We start from the raw sequence: 10000 nt of genomic DNA, 5'->3' as shown, positions 1-10000 counted from the left end.
ACTGCACCACAGTCACACGCTGGTGTAGCCTGCTTCCCAAACCTACATAGGTATGTTGGATATGGTCCATGTCCAGTAAGAAAGTGCAGCATTCCTCTCGTTGGTGTAAAGAATGTGAGTTTTATTCTTTCTTCTATGTCCGGTAGCAGCTCATAGGTTCTTCGACCTGTATCTTGATTATTCCACTGATCTTGCCATAGTTCTAACCCTCTCTTTTTAATGGTGTACTTATCCCCCGCATAGACCCCAAGTACTTCCCTGATTTTGTCCCTATTCTCCTTTTGTACCCAGTACCAGGCAGCCTGTTCACGTATTTTTATATCTAATGGACAGATTCCCATTAACACTAATAGTGCTCCCCCCGGTGTTGTCCTATAGGCCCCTGCTGAACGTAGAAGCATATTCCGCTGCACTCTTCTTACTGCCATGGCAGGCATGACCCTCGTGAGTCTGTGTGCCCAGACTCCTGATCCGTATCCTATTATTGAGGTCAGGATGCTGTTGTGATATAACTTAATTAAATTTGGTGGGAGGTGAAACCGCTTGTGACCAATTCCAATAAGATTGTTTAATAAAACCAATGATTTTTGTGATACGGTGTCAATATGTGATGCAAAGCTCCACCTCTCATCGATAATTACACCCAGGTATCGGGCCTCGCGGCGCCGAAGAACTGGTATACCATTAATTCTAACCGTCGGGTTCCTGACCAATTGGCCTTTGAGAAGTAGGTAAGTGGACTTATTGGGTGCTATCGTCATTTTGCTTCTGTGGCACCATGATGTAAGAACAGTTAGGGCTCTTTCCACTTTCGGCTCTAATTCCTCGCGGCTTCGGCCGCCGACCAGCAGGAGGAGGTCGTCAGCGTATGCTATGACCTCTAGCACATCGTCACAGTTCTTGAGATCTTCAAGTAAAGGCTCCATGTTAATGTCCCAAAAGAGAGGTCCCAGGACAGAGCCCTGAGGACATCCTTTGGTGACAATCTTCCTGACTATGCCGCTAGGGGCCGATAGCCAGACCTCCCTGTCTGCACAGTAGCTCCTCAGACACCCATATAGCGGCCCTGGACAGTTCTTCTCCCGCAAGCAGGAAAAGAGTGAGGGCCACCACAGGTTGTCGAAGGCGCCACTGATGTCTACCATGATGCCGACGACATACTTGTGCGGGGTGGAGCCACAGACCTCGGCAGCCAGGGCGATTGCGTCAGACGCAGAACACCCAGACCGAAAGCCGAATTGTCTGTCACTCATCCCGCACAGCATGCGGTGTGCTGTCAGTCTGTTCGCTAGTAGCCTCTCAAAAAGTTTGCCCAGTACGTCCAGCAAGCAGATAGGTCTATAAGATTTGATTTCTGTAGGATCTTTGTCTGGACTCTTTTTAATGATAATTACATTGGCTTTTTTCCATATTTCTGGGAATTTCCCGAGTTTCAAGCACTCGTTATACAACTTAGTGAGAGGAGCTACGAGCTGGGGGGCAAGGAATTGCACCACTTCCGCAGTAATGCCGTCCGGGCCAGGAGCTTTCCCTCTTTTGAGGGCCTTGATCTGGGCAGCGACCTCCTCCTCAGAGAAGGGGTAGACTCTGATGTTATTATTATAGTCCCTTTGATTTTCTCTCCTTATCCTTTTTTGTTCTTCACTCTCATTTTCCTCCACATCGTCAGGCAACAGAACCCGGAGGAGGGCCTCAGCAGTTTCCTGCCAAGTGCCCGTCATCCGGTCCCCGTCCCTGACGGTGGATAGCACCATTGGTGATCTTATCTTTTCGCGTACTAATTTATATGGGACTCCCCATGGGTCTATAGCCAATTGGCTTTTTACATAACTTTCCCAGCTTCTAAGTCTGACTGCCCTTAACTCCTGTTGGAATTGTTCTTTACTTTCACGATAGATCTGAAGCCATCTTTGTTTTTCCCTCCAGACGACACTCCGCTGGTAGTACCTCCTTGCTCTCCTCACAGCCTGGCGCATCTGTCCCAGTTCGACCGACCATGGTGTGGGGGTGGCCGCTACGGCTCTCCTCCTGGTTGGTACGGCTGCCCGCACCGCTGTGGTGATCGCCTGCACCAGTCCTTCGGCGCATCCTTCCACGTTTCCGTCACCCTCCAGCAATGTCGGAATGTTGCACTCCTCAGCGAGACGGTCCCAGTTAGCCTTGTTGTAATTAAGCTGCAGCTCCCACCCCATGTCCCAGTGGCACTCCCTTTCCCCAATGGTGAATGTTATTAAATTATGATCACTGGTGGTTGCTTTGTCCCACACTTTCCATTTGTCGACCTTTGTAGCCAGGTTTGGTGTTATTAGCGTAACGTCAATATTTGTACCTTCTCCCCCTCCGCCAGTATACGTGGGGGGGTTCCCTTGTTGGTTGGCAACCACCAGTTGTAATGCCATGATTGTTTCCTCGGCTTTTAGCCCCCGATCATCGTGCGTGCCACTGAACCATAGGGGGGACTTTGCATTTATGTCCGCCGTCACAATCAATCTTCGTCCCTGCAATGCCGTGGTGACTTGTGTAAGTATTTCTAGAAATTCCTCTATTCCTCTTCCATATTGGAAGTATATATTACAGATGTAGATCACTCCCGCGGGTGTTTGAAGTTCCACGACATTGCAGTGTTCGCCAGAGAATTGTGCAAGGACTGTAGCTCTAAATGATTTGTTGATAATTATAATTGCAGCCTTTGGCTCTACGTTAGAGTGTATAATTTGCCAGTTGGCAGCCATGAATGGGATCCGCCCCGCCTGGGAGTACGGTTCCTGTAAGCAGAGTACATCTAGACTCCTCTCTTCCACCACCCTCCGGAGTTCCTGCAGGACCAGTTTGCTATTATGGGTGTTTATCTGCCCTACATTTAGTTGGCTCACGTGGGAAGTATGTATGGATGTGTGATTCTGGCCATAATTTTGTCCAGTCGTGGGCTACTCTGCCATTGGTTATCACTGACTGATAATATAGATCATCCATGTCAAATTTTTCGTTTCTTCTTTCGAAGACCTTTTTAACTAGATCTCGCAGGGCTCCGAAGTCGGTGGGGAGATTCATTGTCTTGAGCTGAATTCTGTCAACAGCCTCCATTACTGGAAAGGTGACGTCTCTTCCATACTCGTGGCCGACACGTACCACATGTCTCAATGCTATTGTGAGGATTGCCGGCTCCTCTAGTCTTGATAACTGTAATGCGTGCTCCAGGTTGGGGTAAATTCTCTGGGGATCAATTCCCATTGCACCCCGAGATGGTGTGTCAGAAGATGGAATTGAGCTGCTTATTTCATTGTACTGGACATGTTTAGTGGATATTATTTCTTTACTGTGTGGTTGTGATTGTGAACTCCCAAGTATAGGATGCCAGTGTGGTCGGGTATGCTCTTGTTTCGACCCAGGTCCCCAGCAAGGAGGAGAGGGAACGTCTTCTTCACACGGGTCCGTTTGTATGCAAACATCTTTCATTATTGTCACCATAGATCGTGGTTGTGTAATTTTTTGTATAAATGCTTTGAATTTGTTTGCCCTCAGAGCGTCCCTCAGCCTCTTGCTGGGGGATTTCCTTTTTGGCTTCCTGAGTTCAATTACGGCCTCAGCCATAATCGATTCGAGAGATTAGTCTCTGTTCTAGCATCCTATACGTTGGGCAGTTTCTCCCAGTAGTGTTGCACGGTTTCTTTCCTCTCTTGGTACATGGAATGCAGGTTGCGCTTTTACTACAGTTTTTTCTGGTGTGGTCCTCAGCCCCGCACCTGGAGCAGGCCGGCTTCCTATCACAATGCTTGTGGACGTGGTCCAGATCGCCACAGTTGTGGCATCTAGGGACTACTAGGTAATCTCTAACATTGATGGCGTGAAATCCTATATATATTTTCCCCATAGCGGTAAGTTTTCTCCACATCTTGCCAGAGACCTCGGCGACGTGATGGACAACATCCCGTTCCCGAGGTCCCGTTTTAAAGCGCAGCTTGAATTCATTTTTAAAAGTTTCCCATTCTGTGTCGTCAAAATTTTGATTGTACATGGTTTCGTAGATGTCACTATCAGTTAAGGCCACAGGTACGTCGTACAGTATCACCAGAGGATTTCTTTTCCTGGGAGGTTCACATTTTATGGCCTTGTTTAGTTTGGTATTCTTTAATATTTTGTCCCTGTCCTCCTCCGTGGCAAGATCTACCACGACTACATTTTTTGTGGCCTTTACTTTATTGATTTTTATTTTATCTCTAGCCGGGTCAATAGTTGTAGTAAAAATTTCCTGAACCTTTTTGATAGTCTGACCAGGCAGGGGTCTCAGAAAGACTGCCGTGTCTGGTTTTTTAGAAATTTTTGCTATTGTTTCTTTCGTTGTTTGGGCTTTTGTAGCGGCTTGCGCCACCACTCCGGCCCATGTCTTGATAGGTTGCTGTCTCAATCTAGCGTTTTCTTTTTCAAGTTCTTCGAGACGCCCCTCGAGCTTCGCGTTTGCAATAGCCCAGGAAGCGAGCTCGTTCTTTATTGCCAGGACCGCAGCCTGGCTTATTTTGCCGTTTTTGACACTAGAGTCTAATATTTGATTGATTCGACAGTGTCTGTCATAAACACTCTCATCTTCATGTCCCCCTTCCTCCTGCGAGGTAGGGACAGTAGACACACTCGCCCTCGAAATCGCACAAAGATCACTCGCCTCTTGGTCAGCCATGATTAGTTAGACGAGTGAAAAATTGGGAGCCCGTCTCTTGCCCCGGACCGGCTCCTCTGGCATGGGGGGGGACTTCTGCAGCTCGCCCACCAACCTCGCCCCTAGGTCAAGGGCACATCAGAGCTGCCAGGTTCAGCGCGCCGTTGCCAGCGCACTGGTCCTCGTCGAAGGCCCAGTCGTCGACGATTTCACACGACGCTCCTCGGCAAGTGCACCCCGCACTCCGGAGAGGCGGATGCACCCCTCGCCCTTCGCCGCCTACTAGCCCGAGTTTCCACCTGAAGGCCAAGGACCCACTCCTACTCAGGTGGTGGGTCGGTCCCCCAGTCGTTCGGCGGTCTGGGCCCATCTAACCTGGCCCAGGCGATGTCACCACCACCTGGGTTTGGCAGAACACGCCCCGGTTACCCAGGGGCGCGGCGAAGCACCCTTGCCGACTCGCGCCGTGATCCCACGCCGACAAACGAGGTCGCCGGCATGCAGAGCACCTGCTGGTCTGTGCCCTGCGAACAGAAAGGGACTGGTGTTCGGTCCCTGGACACAGCTCCCCCTGTGCCACGCACCCTTCGCTTTCGCATCGGGTTGGGTCGCAGCTCTCCCTTTTGTCGCAAGGCAGAAGCCAAGCTTAACATCTGGCACCACGGGAAGGCGGAAAGAGCCACTTGGGAAGGAGAGGCTATGTGAGACGCTTCACTTCCCCTGTGAGGACGGCCGCGGCACACCCGACTGGAAAGCGATACGCCCCAGTGCGAGCTTCCGTGCCCTACGGCGCGCCGGCAGCGGGCGGGCCCGCCCCGAAACGCGCCGTCAAACGACTGACCTCACGCCAGACTCGGGACTCTGTTTGCATGTATTAGCTCTAGAATTACCACAGTTATCCAAGTAACGTGGGTACGATCTAAGGAACCATAACTGATTTAATGAGCCATTCGCGGTTTCACCTTAATGCGGCTTGTACTGAGACATGCATGGCTTAATCTTTGAGACAAGCATATGACTACTGGCAGGATCAACCAGGGAGCTGCGTCAACTAGAGCTGAGCAGCCGGCCGCCCGGGAGTGTGTCCCGGGGGCCCGCGCGAACACGCAAGCGTCCGCTCAATTATTCTGCAAACAGGAGGAGGCTGAGCTCCCCTGCACAACACACCTCGAAACCCTCTCAGGTCCCGGCGGCGCGCAGCGCCGTCCTAAGTACTTGGTCGGGTTCGAGAGAGGCGCAATCGCCCGGAGTTAGGCGAGTAGACGCTTTAGGTGCGACCACCCGTGCTCCCAACTGAGCTTGCCGCTGCCGACAGAGGCCCGGGAGCGTGCTGTCGTGGCATTGCCGGCGGGAGACAACACGCGCCACCTACGGTGACCGGCAGCTCCAACGCCAGCGCCACAGAAGGACAAAAGCCCCACTTGGGTGCCGAAGCGAACTCTCCCAGCACAGCGCACGCGCCAACACGTCCGCACAGCTGCGATACAAACCACCTGCGAGAACCGCTGGGGCGACCGAGCAGCAGACGGCGTCGCGGCGCCGAGCGCCGAGCGGCGGCGCATCCTCAGCGCACACAGTCCTCAATCGGACCAGCACACTGCAGATGGCCACCGCGCTTCGCACCGGGCCCGCGAGGACCTACTTTGGCCGCAAGGCGCCGCGAGCAGGGGGCGCCGGCGCGCAGCTGCGCCGCCTGCCGCGTCCGTCGGCCGGCGCGCCTGCCACTGGCCGCCCCCACCAGCCGGCTGTAGCGCGTGCGCCCACGCACCGCGCTGCCAGCACGCCGGGCGGCCCCCCCTCACCGGCCGGGGACGGTCCCACCCAGCCACCGCCGCGTATCGCCTCACACCCAGATCCCCTTTCACGTTCGTGGGCATGGTGGGTCCCCTTTCACGTTCGTGGGCATGGTGGGTATCCCTGAAACAACCGGTTAATAGCTCGACCGATCGTCGCCAACACTGATTCACCTCTAGCGAGAACAACCGCACCACAACGGGTTACCTGTTGTTCATTTGCGTAACGTCACCAGCAAACGTAGACGTCCATCGCCATTTGCAACGAGTATTGCATGCCTGTGTCAGGTGTCACAACACACTACGTCTGCCCACATAGACGCAACAACATGTGCACGCCTCGAGAACACGTGGAAGGTAGCCCCCGTACGTATGCGGTGTCCATTGCGCGAACGACTGTCAGCCGGCCTCTGCAGGATGTCGCAGATGTGGAACGCGGTGCAACATGCTATCACGGTGTGTGAGAAGAGACGACTACGTCCGAATACACGCTCCACCACATCAACAGACTGCTCATGCTGATCGCCATCCAGGGCGTCCGTTCCTCCCACACGTCTGAATGGCGTACCACACTGCAATCCAGCTCTTATAGGGAGACGACACGTAGCTGCGTGCACAATATTTGGACTGTATGGTCTGCCGTTGCTAGGCGCAGTCGTCGTACGGTCACACATGTGCCACGATGTATCATTCAGTACATACGGACCAATGTGCAGTACAGTTTGTGGGTTTTGCGTACATCGGCGGACAGGTGACAGGCCGTACCACAACGTAGGCTGAGTACGTCGGCATGCGAAGGGCATTGAACATGCAAACTTCTCAACGACCAGCTTGCGAAGGCAGGGGGGAAGGGGGGGGGGCATGTACGTCCTGCTGCTATCCACATTAGAGTGTATAGCAGGAGCATGTGGAAAGTCAGCAACACCTGCAAGGTGTTTAACATGACGCGATACACAGGGGACCGGGCAGTGCGAATAGCGAACTATATTGCGAGGGTTGCGGTTAGGCAACACTACACTAATTTAACGAGTTGCATAACAATTACAGAGCAGGTTCAGCGACAACGTGCGTCAGGTTAAGGCGCAATATAGGTTATGTTGAGGCGCAATATAGGTTAGGTTGAGGCGCAATATAGGTTAGGTTAAGGCACAACATGGGTTACGTTAAAGCGCAAATTAGGTTATGTTAAGGCACAACATGGGTTACGTTAAGGCACAACATGGGTTACGTTAAGGCACAACATGGGTTACGTTAAGGCACAACATGGGTTACGTTAAGGCACAAATTAGGTTACGTTAAGGCACAAATTAGGTTACGTTAAGGCACAAATTAGGTTACGTTAAGGCACAAATTAGGTTACGTTAAGGCACAAATTAGGTTACGTTAAGGCACAAATTAGGTTACGTTAAGGCACAACATGGGTTACGTTAAGGCACAACATGGGTTACGTTAAGGCACAACATGGGTTACGTTAAGGCACAACATGGGTTACGTTAAGGCACAACATGGGTTACGTTAAGGCACAAATTGGGTTACGTTAAGGCACAAATTGGGTTACGTTAAGGCACAAATTGGGTTACGTTAAGGCACAAATTGGGTTACGTTAAGGCACAAATTGGGTTACGTTAAGGCACAAATTGGGTTACGTTAAGGCACAAATTGGGTTACGTTAAGGCACAAATTGGGTTACGTTAAGGCACAACATGGGTTACGTTAAGGCACAAATTGGGTTACGTTAAGGCACAACATGGGTTACGTTAAGGTACAACATGGGTTAGGTTAAGGTACAATATGGGTTAGGTTAAGGTACAATATGGGTTAGGTTAAGGTACAATATGGGTTAGGTTAAGGCACAATATGGGTTACGTTAAGGCACAACATGGGTTAGGTTAAGGCACAACATGGGTTAGGTTAAGGCACAACATGGGTTAGGTTAAGGCACAACATGGGTTAGGTTAAGGCACAACATGGGTTAGGTTAAGGCACAACATGGGTTAGGTTAAGGCACAACATGGGTTAGGTTAAGGCACAACATGGGTTAGGTTAAGGCACAACATGGGTTAGGTTAAGGCACAACATGGGTTAGGTTAAGGCACAACATGGGTTAGGTTAAGGCACAACATGGGTTAGGTTAAGGTACAACGTAGGTTAGGTTAAGGTACAACGTAGGTTAGGTTAAGGTACAACGTAGGTTAGGTTAAGGTACAACGTAGGTTAGGTTAAGGTACAACGTAGGTTAGGTTAAGGTACAACGTAGGTTAGGTTAAGGTACAACGTAGGTTAGGTTAAGGTACAACGTAGGTTAGGTTAAGGTACAACGTAGGTTAGGTTAAGGTACAACGTAGGTTAGGTTAAGGTACAACGTAGGTTAGGTTAAGGTACAACGTAGGTTAGGTTAAGGTACAACGTAGGTTAGGTTAAGGCGCAATGTCGGTTAGGTTAAGGTACGATATAGCTTAAGTTAAGGTACAATATAGCTTAGGTTAAGGTACACATTGTTGTAGGGAAAGGTGTATTTGGGGGGGGGGGGGGCGGCAGGTTCGTTGATAGTGATTATCGTAAGTGCATGCCTGCGGGATCATCCGATTTGTCACGTCAGGATGCACTTGTGGCTCATGACAGGCGGCGTTCCGATTCCAAGGTTGTGGCAGATCTGTGTCTTTCATTCCTGCCATTGTTTGTGTACTGTGACAGGAGGCAGTATTGTGATGTTGGATGCACCCCTGTGTAGGACATGTGTGGGTGTTCGTGGCTTAGCTGAGCAATGGCGGATGTCGGAAGGGTGGGATATTCTGTTTTCTGGGTGGACCTCCCGGTCTGGTTATGATAGTGTGGATTGTGTAATGTGGCGGAGAGGATGCACTGGATGTTCTTCCATGCTGGTGGTTAGATATTGTGTGTGTGTGTGCCTGTTACAGGCAGAGAGTAGTGTGTGATAAGAGAGTAGTGTGTGATAAGAGTGTCTGGCTGACGTGTGGTTCTCATTATGTGCAGAGTCTTTCAGCATGTATAGGGACGGTTGTATATATTATCTGTATTCTGATGGCTCTGCATCTATTACTAATCAGTGCCGTGTCTACGGTTACTCTGGTTCCAGTCGAAACTGTTCTATCTCTGTACATTAGTGACACTGCGGCTCCACTATGTTGCCGGCCCTGTCGGCCGTTTCCCCCAGTGTATGGCTAATGATTATCAGCAATCAGTCTATTAGTCAATACCGGTAGTGTGACGACGTCAAATGTCCGGGATGGGGGAAGCTACACCCTTCCCGTGGGTCAGGGCCTAGAAAGACTCTTCCCACGCAGGAGGCTCGGACTGTCGTTACTCTTCCGAGAAATATATTTGCCCAGCGTTTTTTGTGACTGCGAGTGCGACGCCCACGGGTACCGACATGGATGGGGCGCGTCCTAGCTGATCGCTCGGCATGGGAATCAGTACAGTGAGCAATGCGATCGCGTCTGTAGCTTGTACGTGGTACAGCTCGCAGCTCATGTATAGGGACAGCGGGAATGTCGCATATTGGACATAACTCTTCATGAAACGCAAGTTATAGGTG

The sequence above is a fragment of the Schistocerca serialis genome, unplaced genomic scaffold (genome assembly GCF_023864345.2).
Source record: "Schistocerca serialis cubense isolate TAMUIC-IGC-003099 unplaced genomic scaffold, iqSchSeri2.2 HiC_scaffold_1242, whole genome shotgun sequence".
Classification (NCBI taxonomy): Eukaryota; Metazoa; Arthropoda; class Insecta; order Orthoptera; family Acrididae; genus Schistocerca; species Schistocerca serialis.
This window is presented reverse-complemented; position numbering follows the sequence as displayed.